This window comes from Nycticebus coucang, chromosome 9 (genome assembly GCF_027406575.1).
Source record: "Nycticebus coucang isolate mNycCou1 chromosome 9, mNycCou1.pri, whole genome shotgun sequence".
In the NCBI taxonomy this organism is placed as follows: Eukaryota; Metazoa; Chordata; class Mammalia; order Primates; family Lorisidae; genus Nycticebus; species Nycticebus coucang.
The window spans coordinates 2,507,911-2,521,893 of NC_069788.1; the positions used below are offsets into that span (position 1 = coordinate 2,507,911).

Consider the following 13,983-nt stretch of genomic DNA (forward strand, 5'->3'; position numbering starts at 1 on the left):
GCGTCCTGCACCTGACCTCACTAACACCAGCTCCATCCAGCTGTTCCAGGTCACCCTGTTTGGGTGGAATTTTCAGGGTCATGGGGCCCCAGAATTGAAGCGTCTTCCCTGTCAGATAGATCACTGTTATCTGCAAACAGTTTTGAATGTTTTCACCAACATTAGCCTTTTTTTAATCCTCACAACTCCCACTTTAAAGGTGTAGAAAGTGAGTAATGTCAGCAAGTTCACATAATTACAAGAAGGCAGGGCTGTGCTTTAAACCTTGGTGACGAGCGTCTGATTCTGCGTCTATTATTTATTCCATTTACATCAAAGAAAATGCCAAACGATCCTCTTCAACAGTGCTGAACCTCGTATGACTTATTCTTGTCATCTTGCAGCAGAAATGTCCCTTTTGTTTATGCTGTCCTTTAGAGAACCGCAGCTGCACATGTGGGGCTGCCGGGGTAACCTGCTCAGGACCTCACTGAAGTCTTCACAGTGCAGTGGGGCACCGGGGGTCCTGGGGTGTCTTGGATGAGAGACCCCCGTGCGGGTTCTGCAGGAGGAAGGAAACCCTCCCTTGGTGATGTTACCGGGACGATGTCACTAGGTGTCAACTTGGAAAAGCTCACTGATACTTAAATTTGCAGCACTTCCCTAATGTAAAAGCTATATATTTAACTGCTTAATTATTTAGAGATTTATAATTTTACAAATAATTTTCGTATTCAGCTATGTTTTTACTACCTGTTCATATCTGTTTCAAAAGAGAAGAAGAAAAAAAAATAACATAGGAAAACGTGATTTAGGTATTTTTCTGTTTGTTAGCAACTCAGATGAAAAGCTTTGAGCGTATGGATGTTTGAAGTTGTGGTTTAAACTTGAGAACTCTCTAAAAATGGAATCGATAGGGGCTCCTAGAAATAGAGGGCAGGGCCTGGAAAGGATGAGTAGCAGCAGCAGCTGCACTGGGAGTGAAGTCCTTATCTTTTCACTCTTTTCTTATCTACTTTAAAATTTTTTTTTAACTTTTAATAGTTACAGATACATAAAAGTTGTACGTATTTACAGGGTACGTATGATATTTTGGTATGAGCAAACGAATGTGTAATCATCAAATCAGGATACTTGTGGAGTCTGCCGCCACAAGCGGTCATCGTTTCTTTGTGGTAGGAGCACTCTAGTTCCACTCTCTCGGTTATCTTTCTGTTTGAGACAGAGTCTCACTCGAGTGCTGCAGCATCACAGCTCACAGCAACCTCAGACTCTTGGGCTCAAGCGATTCTCTTGCCTCAGACTCCCGAGTAGCTGGGACTACAGGCGCCCTCCACAACGCCCGGCTGTTTTTTGTTGTGGTTGTCATTGTTGTGTCTTCTTTTGAGAGAGATCAAGTCAGGTCTTTTGCCCATTTTTTTAATCAGATTGTTTTTCCTATTGAGTTGTTTGAGCGCTTTACGTTCTTGTTATTAATCCCTTGTCACATGGGGAGTTTGCAAATAACTTCTCCCACCCTGTGTGTTGTCTCTTCACTTCATGGATAGCTTCTTTTGTTGTGCAGAAGCTTTTTGCTTGATGTGACCCATTTGTACATTTGGGCTTAAGTTGTGTGTGCCTCTGAGATCTTATTCAAGGAATCTTTGCCCAGACCACTGTCCCTGGAGTGTCCCCCCAGTGTTTTCTACTAGAAGTTTCATAGTTTCAGGTATTAGATTTAAGTCTTTAACTCACTTTGATTTGAATTTTGTATATGATGAGAGGTAGAAACGTCATCTCATTCTTCTCTACATAGACACGAGACTGTCCATTTATTGACAAGACTGTCCTTTTCCCAATGTATGTTCTCAGTTCCTTTGTCAAATTGGAGTTGACTCTCAGGGAGTGGATTTGTTTCTGGGCTCTCTGTCCTGTTTCATTTCTCTGTGTGTCTGTTTTATGCCAGTTCCATGCTGATTTGGTTACTATAGCTTTGTTGTGTAATTTCAATTCAGATAATATAATGCTTCCAGCTTTCTTTTTTCTTTTCTTTTCTTTTTTTTTTTTTGCTCAAGATAGCTATGGCTATTCTGAGTCTTTTGTGTTTTCATATAATTGTAGGATTTTTTAATCTATTTCTGTAAAGAATGAGATGGGTGTTTTAGTAGGGATTGCATTGAATCTGTAGACAGTCACTTTGGGTAGTATCTTAACAATGTTGATTCTTCCGGTCAGTGAACATGGAATGTCTTCAGCTGTTCATGTGTCCTCTTCAGTTTCTTTCATCAGCATTTTATAGTTCATTTTCTCTGCATTTTTCACTTTGTTGGTTAAGTTTATTCCTAGGCATTTTATTGAATTTGTTCATCAGTTCTAATAGTTTTTTTTATTAGAGAGTTTAGGTTTTTCTATCTATAAGATTGTGTTGTCTGCAAGCAAGGATAATGGACTCCTTTCTTTCCTATCTGGATGCCCTTCCTTTCTGTCTCTTGTTTCGCTGTTGTGGCTGGGACTTCCAGCGCTCTGTTGAATTAAAGTGGTGAGGCTGGGTACCCCAGCAGAGAGTCTGTTGTGTGCTGCTGTTACTGTACTGAGTGTGCTCCTTCCTACCCAGCTTTTTGAAAGTTTTTACCATGAAGGGAATTGAATTTTATTGAACACTTTTTCAGTATCTATTAAAAATGATCATATATGGCTTTTTTCCTTCATTCTCTTCATATAATGTGTCACGTTTATGGATTTGCATATGTTAAGTCATCCTTGTACTCCTGGGATGAATCACACTTGATCATAATAAATGATCTTTTTAATGCGTTGTTGAATTCAGTTTGCTAGTATTTTGTAGAGGTGGGTTTTGTGTGTGTGTGTCTGTGGACCTTTAGTTTTCTTTTTTTGTTGTATTTATACCTGATTTTGGTATCAAGATGATACTGATCTCACAGAATGAGTTTGGAGTATTCGCTCTTCCTTAATTTTTTACAATAGTTTGAGAATAATGTTAGTTCTTCTTTAAATGTGTAATAGAATTCTCCTAGTCCTGTGAGATTTTTGGTCACTGCGTTTATCTGGTTACTTGTTAATGGTTTATTCAACTAGTAGATTTATTCATCATTCAATCTTGGTAGGTTATGTGTGTCCAGGAATTTTATTTGATATAAACCTACTTTATGTGGTATAAGTGCAGTACTTCTCCATTTCTGCTAGGTTTTCCTATTTATTGGCGTGTAGTTGCTCAAAACGGTTTCTATTTTTTTTTTTTTTAGGGTATCAATTATAATGTCTGGTTTTCATCTCTGATTTTACTTATTTTGGTCTTCTGTCTTTTTTCTTAGTCTGGCACAAGGTTTGTCACTTTGGTTTATCTTTTTTAAAAAACTAACTTTCCACCTTATTCATCGTTTGTATTCCTTTTTTTGTCTTAATTTTTATTTCTGCCTGTTCCGATTTTGATTATTTATTTTCTTCTAGTTTTGGGTTTAGTTTGCTCTTTTCTAGTTAAACTGTATTGTTAGATTGTTTATTTGAGGTTATTCTACTTTTTGATGTTAGTGTTTATTGCTGTAAACTTTTTTCTTAGTACTGCTTTTGCTGTATCTCTCATTTGTTTCAAGAAAGTTTTTAAATTTTCTTCTTAATTTCTTCATTGGTCACTCAGGGGCATATTGTTTAATTTCCATGTGTTTATATAGTTTTTAAAGTTACTCTTATTATTGATTCACAGTTTTATATTATTGTGGTCAAAAAAGATACGTGATATGATTTCAGTTTTTTCAAACTTCCAGAGACTTGTTTTGTGGTGTAACATATGATCTGTCCTTGAGAATGTTCCTTGTGCTTTGAAGAAGAATGTCTGTTCTCTAGGTGTTAGATAAAATGTCCTGTAGATGTCTGTTAGGCCTATTTGGTCTGTACTGCAGATTAAACTTGGTATTTCTATGCTGATTTTCTGTCTAGAGGATCTGTCCAGTGCTGAAAGTCAGGTGTTGAAATTCCCAGCTAGTATTGATTGTATCAGTATCTCCCTCCTGTATTAGCTGCGATAATACTTGTTGTATGGAAGTGCATGCTCCAGCAGTGGGTGCGTAGATATTTACAATGGTTACATTCTCTTGCTGAATTGACCGCTTCATTATTATATAATTACCTTCTTTACCTTTTGTTACTTTTTTTGTCTTTAAATCTAATTTATCTGGTAGAAGTATGGCTACTCCAGTTTGTTTTGGTTTTCATTTGCTTGGAGTATCTTTTTCCATTCCTTTATTTTCAGTCTGTGTATTTTTGTAGGTGAAGTGAGTTTCTTGTAGGCAGCATGTGGTTGGGTCTTAGTTTTTAGACATTCAGCCACATTCAGTGTTTTTTGAATGGAGAATATATTCTATTTTCTTTTATTGCAATATTGGTAAGTAAGGACTTGCTACTGTCATTTTGTGGTTGTTTTCTCTCTTCCTTTCTTCTTTCATGCAAACATGATTTTCTTTGTAGTACGTTTTAATTTCCTGCTATTTATTTATTGTTTATCTATTATAGATTTTTATTTTGTAGTTTACATGTGACTAGCAAGTGACATCTTATACCAATTGTTTTAAACTGATGACAGCTTAACTGATTACAAAGAAAACAAGTACAGATAAAACTGAAAAATACATTTTAATTCTATTCTTCTACTTTTTGACTTTGTGTTGTCTCTGTATTTTTATAGTATGTCTCTTAAAAAGTTGTTATAACAATTACTTTTGATAGAGTTGTATTTTAGTCTTCCTACTAAAGACGAGTGGTTTATATATTGTAGTTACAGTGTTAGAGTATGCTGTATTTGTCTGTGTGACACGTATAACTTCAGATGATTTTTTGTTGTTGCTCATTTAATTCATTTTCTTTCATATTGAAGAACTCATTTAGCATTTCTTGAAAGACAGGCCCTGTGTTGATAAAATCCCTCAGCTCTTGTTTATTTATGAAAGCCTTTTTTTCTCCTTTATGTTTGAAGGATAGTTTTGCTGTGTATAATATTCTAAGTTAGCAGGTTTTTTCCTTCATCACTATGTATTCTGCTCCTTCCTGGCCTTTAAGTTTCTACTGGGACGTTTGCTGCCAGATGTATTGAAGCTCTTTTATATGTTATTTGCTTTCTTTTTTTTTTTTTTAATCTTGCTATTTTTAGGAACCATTCTTTATTCTTGACCTTTGAGAGTTTGATTATTATGTCTTTTGAGGTAGTCTTATTTGGATTGAATCTGTTACGTATTCCTTGACTTTCTTGTCCATATCCATACATTACTCTAGGTTTAGAAAGTTCTCTGTTATTTCTTCAAATAAACTCTCTAACCTGATCTCTCTCTTTATATCCTCTTGAAGGCTAATAACTCATAGATTTCCTCTTTTGAGGCTATTTTCTAGCTCTTATAGGCATGTTTCATTTTTTTTTCTTTTTTTTAATTAAGTCATTTACACATAGATCATAAATACATTTACACATATGTGGGGTACAATGTAGTGATTTTTTTATACAATCTGACATGGGTACATCAAACCAATCAACATAGCTTGCGCCTCATTTACTTGATGATTGTGTTAAGATATTTATGTTCTATACTTGACAGATTTGACTTGCACCCTTGCAATATGCTCCATAGGTGTGGTCCTGCCTTTTAATTTCATTTTTTAGATTCTTTTTATTCCTCTATTTGTTTTCATATAGCCCGTCTTCAAGCTCACTAATTCTTTCTTTTGCTTGATCATTTCTGCTGTTGACTTTGATGCGGTTTTCAATTTGTCAATCAACTTTTTCAGCCCCAGAATTTTTGCTTCTTTTATATTACTATCGTTAAATTTTTCTGATAAAATTTCTGATAAAATTTTCTGATAAAATAATGATATTCTGACATTTGTCTCTATGTTATCTTGAAGTTCATTGTACTTCCTCAAGAGAGCCATGTTCAATTGTCTGAAAGGTCACGTATCTTCATCACTCCAATTTTATATTGGATTAGTTACTGGTGCCTTATTTAATTTATTTGATGAGGTCATGTTTTTCTGGATGTTCCTGGTGCTTGTGGACATTCATTAGTGTCTGGGCATCAAAGAGTTAGGTATTTATTCCAACCTTCACAGTCTGGGCTTATTTGTACCCATCCTTGAAAGGGCTTTCTACAAATACAAAGGGGATCTAAGCCAGAGGTCACTGCAGTTATTTCAGTACTAGGAAAGTACCCTAAGCCCAGGAATGCCCCAACTCTTGCAGGTCTTGGTGGACTTGATTAAGATAAGGGAGAATTCCCTGGGTTTCTAGGCAGAGTCTCTGGTTCTCTTCTCTCTCTTTCCCCCCAATCAGTTGGAGTTTCTCTCTCTTCTGGGCCAACTGGAATTGGGACAAGGGATGCAGGCATCCTCATGGCCACCACAGCTGGCATTGCAAAGGCTACACCTGAAGCCTTGCAGACCAGCATTATACTAGAGTTCATCTAAGGCCCGTGGTGAATACTGCCTAGCTACTGCTGAATGTTTATTCAAGGCACAAGGGCTCTTTAGTCAGTACCCTGTTTATCCGAAAATAAGACAGTGTCTTATTTTAAGGTGTGCTCCCAAAGATGTGCTAGGTCTTATTTTCAGGGGACGTCTTATCTTTCCTATAAGTAGGTCTTATTTTCAGAGGATGTCTTATTTTCAGGGAAACGGGGTAGTGGGTGGTGAATCCTGCTGGGACTGAGTCCTTCATTTCAGGGAAGTAAATCTCCGCTGTCCCAGGAAATGCCATTCAGGAGCAAAACCCCAGAATCTCATGCTTCAGAAAGCTACTTGGTGCTTTATTTTACTATGGCTGAGCTGGTACCCAAATTGCAAGACATAGTTCTTTGTCCTCTGCCCTCTCCTTCCCCAGATGGAAGGGTCTCTCCCAGAGCTGTGCTGCTTGAAGTTGGGAGGGTGATGCAGGAACTCTTTTGGCCACCACAGATGGTGTTGTGGTGGGGCACGCGACAAGTCCACTGTCTTCAAGATCAGTACAGCACCAGAGCTTGCCCTCCCTACAGTTCTTGTGACCTCACTGCCACTCAAATTCATCCTAGGCCCCAGGCCACTTCAGTCAGGCAGTAGTGAAGCTGGCTGGGGTGGGATTCCGCTCTGGTCCAGGGCTGGTCTAAGTGCTCTCTCTCTGGCCACAAGCAGGGTCCTGCCCTGTGCTGTGTTCTGCTATGGCAGGGCAGTGTTGGATTCCAACATAAAGCCCCACATTCACTCTGCTCCCCTCACCCATGTACACAGAGCCCCTGTGCTAGCTGCCTGGGGCTGGGGCTGGGGGCAGGTAATGCAATACTGTTTTTCCTGCTCTCCTCAATGCCATTTTTCTTGATGCTTTTTTCGGACTGGATGCTGTGGTGTTCGTCTCACTTTTTCTTTTTATACGGGGGCTTTCTTGTGCTGGTCAGCTTGAAGCTCTGGGACAACTGCTGGGTGGTTCTATTTCACCTTCTCCCTTGGCCTCCTTCTATGTCTGTTTTCAAATAGTCTCATCTTTCTATTACATTCAGCTATTATTATTTTTAATTTTTATTTTTTTGAGAGAGTCTCCCTCAGTTGCCTTGGATAGAGTGCAGTGGCATCTTACGTCACAGCAACCTCAAACTCCTGGGCTCAAGGGATCCTCTTGCTTCAGCCTCCCAGGTAGCAGGAATGACAAGAACCTGCCACCATACCAGGCTATTATTATTATTTCTTAAAGTAACATTTTCTCTAAGCACTTTGATGATAAAAATTGAAAAATACAGAAAAGTGTGAAGAAAATTAGAACCACTGGGAATAACGAATGTTGACATTTTAAAGTGATTCTTAATTACGTTTTTAGTGTATGCTTGAATCCAAACATGCAGGTACGTACAAGAACATTTTAATATAAAATTGGCCTCATTGAAGATTCTGGGCCGTGGTTATTGTCTGAATTCTCTTCTGTCCTTTGTTTTGTCTCCTGGCATAAAGACGGTCTTCCCAGAGACTGTCAGAGGGCCTCGGAGACTTTATAAATGAGAGAGGAAGAGAGGGGTCTGTGAGCAACCCCACACATGCCCGAGCTGCTGCAGATGTCATCGGGGGTGGCGACCTGCTTCAAGGGGGGCAGGCGCTCACTCCCACAGTGACCCCTTGTGCATCCGGGGAGCTCTCAGGTTCCTGGCTGTGCCCACCTCTTCCCACTTCCTTTCCCACTAATGCCTCTGTCCTCGGTGGGCAGGGAGAATCGGGGATTGCATGCTAGTCGTTATATTTAGGGAATCCAGCCTCAAAGGTGGTGATTACGGCTGTATTTTTAATCTCTCACCTCAAAACCCATTCTGCAAATCCCCTCAGCAGTTAGGGTTGAGAAGACGTTACCATCTTTGGTTTTGTGCTTGGGGAGTGGGCGGCCTTCCTAGCTGGGCGCAGCTCTCTGGTCTTTACTGCCGTTTCCCACCTCCTCTCACTCTGGACTCTGCTCTTGTGCACTACTCCGGGAGAAGGTGGGGTGTGAGGCCAAACAGGCTGCCTCTGGGCGGACAGATGGTTAGCCGGCCCCGCATGGGCTGCTCCCTGCCCAGGTCCCCACTGCACACCCTGCTCCTCAGACAACTTTGTCCCTACTAAGCGGCTGACTTTGCAGGTGAAGCTGGCAGGCCCCGTGCCTTCTGGGGCACTTGGCAGGGCTCTGAGTGTCCTGGGCTGTGCTGGCCTTCTTGCCCTTAGGAACAAAGGTTGAGCCTCTTGAGTGTATAGTTATGCCCATTGTTTTGTCTGCCTGCATTTAATAAGTTCACTTTTTTCTCCCTGATTTCATTCTACTTTTATTTATTCATTCATTTATTTATTTGAGACAGTGTCTCATGCTGTGCCCTGGTAGGGTGCCATGGTGTCACAGCTCACAACAACCTCTTAATTCCTGGGCCCAAGTGATCCTCCTGCCTCAGCCACCTGAGTAGCTGGTACTACAGGCACCCACCTCAACACCTGGCTATTTTTCCTATTTTTAGTAGATACAGGGTCTGTTTCTTGCTCAGGCTGGTGTTAAACTTCTGAGCTCAAGGGATCCTTCTGCCTCAGCTTCCCAGAGTTCCCCCGATTTTAGAGGAAGCACAGTCCTGGGCGGTGCCTGCTCAAAGGAGTAGGGTGCCGGCCCCATATGCCAGAGGTGGCGGGTTTAAACCTAGCCCTGGCCAAAAAAAAAGGAAGTACAGTCCTGTGTTGCTTAATGATGGGGACACAGCCTGGGAAGTCACCTACACAAACCTGTCACAGTGCAGCCTTCTGAGCCCTGGGCTGCAGGGTGTCTCCAAGCTGCACCCAGCACGGCACCCTGCAGTGACTGTGCCACTGTGGAAAGTACTCACTCCCTAAACAGAGAAGGTAGAGTAAAATCCAGCATAAAAGATTAAAAATGGCCTACGATGATGGTACTATTTTTCGTCAACAGCAGTTCACCTAGTGAGTGTTGATACTTTGGGTCTGAGTGAAAAAAAAAAAAAAAAAAGATTAAAAATGGCATGCTGTGCGGAAGCAGACCACAGCCTCCGGAGGCCGGTGTGTGTGTAAAACGCACGTGTGCACTCACAAGCAGGCCCAGGGCATGTTTTTCAGCACAAAATGATGCTTATTTTCACTTTTAACCTAAAATATAGAATCTTAAAATTGATCCAGTTGCTAACATCTGTAATTCAGTCCTCTGTCCCTCCCTAAGGAGAGAGAGCCCTGGGGCTCCTGAGCACCAGAGTCTCTGCTGCGGTGTCCCTGGTGCTGATCTGGGGCAAGGGCCGGAGGATGGATGATGTTTGTCTGGTTCTCTGATGATGTAATTATGGACAGATGGTGCTGGTTCTTAAATGTCCGTATACCTGGGAAGCTTGTCTAACATTCAGATTTCTGAGTAACAGACGGAGAGATTCTGATTTTTTTACTCTGGAGTCGATGGCCCAGAAATTCACATTATCACTAGTATCCAGATGTGTCTGATAAAGCTTTCCAAGAACCAACCTGTGGGAAACACAGGATAATAGTATAGACTAGAACTCCTACTAAAGTGAGAAAAGAAAGGAGAAAAATCTTTTCATTACGAGGCACCTAGTCACCTAGTTCATTTAATTTTTTTTTGTGCTCTTTTTTTTTTTGTCTTTTTTTTTTTTTTATTAAATCATACATTCAATCCTGTAATTCCTCTGCTGGGCATATACCCAGAAGACCAAAAATCACAACATAACAAAGATATTTGTACCAGAATGTTTATTGCAGCCCAATTCATAATAGCTAAGTCATGGAAAAAGCCCAAGTGCCCATCAATCCACGAATGGATTACTAAATTGTGGTATATGTATACCATGGAATACTATGCAGCCTTAAAGAAAGATGGAGACTTTACCTCTTTCATGTTTACATGGATGGAGCTGGAACATATTCTTCTTAGTAAAGTATCCCAAGAATGGAAGAAAAAATACCCAATGTACACAGCCCTACTATGAAACTAATTTGGGACTCTCACATGAAAGCTATAACCCAGCTACAACTTAACAATAGGGGGAAGTGGGAAAGGGGGGGGTGGGTAGAGGGAGGGGAATCGGTGGGATCACACCTGTGGTGCATATTACAGGGGTATTTGCGAAACTTGGTAAATGTAGAATGTAAATGTTTTGGCACAGTAACTGAGATAACGCCGGAAAGGCTATGTTAACCACTGTGATAAAAATGTGTCAAATGGTTTATGAAGTGAGTGTATGATGCCCCATAATCATATCATTGTATACAGTTATGATTTAATAAAAAAAAATAAATAAATAAATCATAGCTGTGTACATTGATATGATCATGGGGCATCATTCACTAGCTTTACAGACCATTTACCAAGTTTCACATATACCCTTGTAAGATGCACCGCTGGTGTAATCCCACCAATCCCCTTCCCTCTACCCACCTCCCCCTCCCTCCCCTCCCTTTTCCCCTTCCCCCTATTCTTAGGTTGTAACTGGGTTATAGCTTTCATGTGCAAACCCTAAATTAGTCTCATAGTAGGGCTGAGTACATTGGGTACTTTTTCTTCCATTCTTGAGATACTTTACTAAGAAGAATATGTTCCAGCTCCATCCATGTAAACATGAAAGAGGTAAAGTCTCCATCTTTCTTTAAGGCTGCATAATATTCCATGGTGTACATGTACCACAATTTATTAATCCATTCATGGATTGATGGGCACTTGGGCTTCTTCCACGACTTAGCAATTATGAATTGAGCTGCAATAAACATTCTGGTACAAATATCTTTGTTGTGATGTGCTTTTTGGTCTTCTGGGTATATGCCCAGTAGAGGGATTACAGGATTGAATGGCAGATCTATTTTTAGATCTGTAAGTGTTCTCCACATCCGCGCCAACATCTCTGGTCTTGGGATTTTGTGATATAGGCTAGTCTCACTGGAGTTAGATGGTATCTCAAAGTAGTTTTGATTTGCATTTCTCTGATGATTAAAGATGATGAGCATTTTTTCATATGTCTGAAGGCCGCGTGCCTGTCTTCTTCAGAGAAGTTTCTCTTCAAATACCTTGCCCAGCCTGCGATGGGATCCCTCGTTCTATTCTTGCTAATGCGTTTGAGTTCTCTGTGGATTCTGGTTATTAAACCTTTGTCAGAGACATAACCTGCAAATATCTTCTCCCATTCTGAGGGCTGTTTGCTTGCTTTACTTACTGTGTTCTTGGCTGTGCAGAAGCTTTTTAGTTTGATGAAGTCCCAGTAGTGTATTTTTGAAGCTGCTTCAATTGCCCGGGGGGTCCTCCTCATAAAATACTCGCCCAGCCCGATTTCTTCAAGGGTTTTCCCTGCACTCTCTTCTAGTATTTTTATAGTTTCATGTCTTAAGTTCAAATCTTTGACCAGTGAGAGTCTATCTTAGTTAATGGTGAAAGGTGTGGGTCCAGTTTCAGTCTTCTACAGGTTGCCAGCCAGTTCACCCAGCACCATTTGTTAAATAGGGAATCTTTTCCCCACTGGATGTTTTTAATTGGCTTGTCAAAGATTAAATAACGGTAAGTAGCTGGATTCATCTCTTGGTTCTCTATTCTGTTCCAGACATCTACTTCTCTGTTTTTGTGCCAATACCATGCTGTTTTGATCACTATTGATTTGTAGTATAGTCTGAGGTCTGGTAGTGTAATTCCTCCTGCTTTGTTTTTATTTTTGAGTAATGTCTTGGCTATTCGAGGTTTTTTCTGATTCCATATAAAATGAAGTATTGTTTTTTCAAGATCTTTAAAGTATGACAGTGGAGCTTTAATAGGGATTGCATTGAAATTATATATTGCTTTGGGTAGTATAGACATTTTAACAATGTTGATTCTTCCCAGCCATGAGCATGGTATGTTTTTCCATTTGTTAATATTTTCAGCTATTTCTTTTCTTAGAGTTTCATAGTTCTCTTTATAGAGATCTTTCACGTCCTTTGTTAGATAAATTCCCAAATATTTCATCTTCTTTGGCACTACTGTGAATGGGATAGAGTCCTTAACTGTTTTTTCAACTTGACTGTTGTTGGTATATATAAAGGCTACCGATTTATGAATGTTGATTTTTTAACCTGAGACGCTGCTGTATTCCTTGATCACTTCTAAGAGTTTTTGTAGTAGAGTCCCTAGTGTTTTCCAGATATACTATCATATCATCTGCGAAGAGCGAAAGTTTGATCTCTTCTGACCCTATATGGATACCCTTGATCGCCTTTTCTTCCCTAATTGCAGTGGCTAAAACTTCCATTACAATGTTAAAAAGCAATGGAGACACTGGGCAGCCTTGTCTGGTTCCTGATCTGAGTGGAAATGATTCTTTAACTCCATTCAATATGATATTGGCTGTGGGTTTGCTGTAGATGGCCTCTATCAGTTTAAGAAATGTCCCTTCTATACCGATTTTCTTGAGTGTTCTGATCATGAAGGGATGCTGGATATTATCAAAAGCTTTTTCTGCATCGATTGAGAAAATCATATGGTCTTTGTTTTTTAACTTGTTTATGTGCTGGATTACATTTATAGATTTACGTATATTGAACGAGCCTTGAGATCCTGGGATAAAACTGACTTGGTCATGATGTATAATTTGTTTGATGTGTTCCTGGATTCTGTTTGTTAGGATCTTGTTGAATATTTTTGCATCTATATTCATTAGTGATATTGGTCTATAATTTTCTTTTCTTGTTGGGTCTTTTCCTGGTTTGGGGATCAGGGTGATGTTTGCTTCATAGAACGTGTTGGGTAGTCTTCCTTCTTTTTCTACCTTTTGGAACAGGTTGAGTAGTATAGGTACTAATTCCTCTTTAAAGGTTTGGTAGAATTCAGACGTGAAACCATCTGGTCCCGGGCTTTTTTTTTTAGGGAGGTTTTGTATGGTTGATGCTATTTCCGAACTTGATATGGGCTTGTTCAACATTTCCACTTGATTCTGGCTAAGTCTTGGAAGGTGACGTGCTTCCAGGTATTGGTCAATTTCCTTCGGATTTTCATATTTCTGAGAATAAAGTTTCTTGTAATATTCATTAAGGATTTTTTTGATTTCTGAGGAGTCTGTTGTTATTTCATCTTTGTTGTTTCTGATTGATGAGATTAGAGATTTTACTCTTTTTTTCCTGATTAGGTTGGCCAAAGGTTTATCTATTTTATTGACCTTTTCAAAAAACCAGCTTTTTGATTTATTGATCTGTTGTATTATTCTTTTGTTTTCAATTTCATTTAGTTCTGCTCTAATTTTGGTTATTTGTTTTCTTCTACTGGATTTGGGGTTGGAATGTTCTTCCTTTTCCAGTTGCTTGAGATGTCCCATTAAGTTGTTAACTTCCTCTCTTTCTGTTCTCTTGAGGAAGGCTTGTAGTGCAATATATTTCCCTCTTAGAACTGCCTTTGCGGTGTCCCAGAGGTTCTGATAGTTCGTGTCTTGATTGTTGTTTTGTTCCAAAAAATTGGCGATTTCTTTCTTAATCTCATCTCTGACCCAGCTATCATTCAGCATAAGGTTATTTAACTTCCATGTTTTTGTA

The 13,983-nt window shown here is 39.6% G+C and overlaps 1 protein-coding gene and 1 non-coding gene across 4 annotated transcripts in view; both read left to right on the top strand.

Moving 5' to 3' along the window:
• Window positions 1-13,983, top strand: part of UBE3D (ubiquitin protein ligase E3D) — a 167,143-nt gene that overhangs the window by 100,058 nt on the left and 53,102 nt on the right. The window lies entirely within an intron of this gene.
• LOC128595198 (small nucleolar RNA SNORD56) lies at window positions 9,361-9,431 on the top strand. The gene has a single exon (XR_008382847.1). It is a non-coding gene; the product is annotated as a small nucleolar RNA SNORD56 (small nucleolar RNA).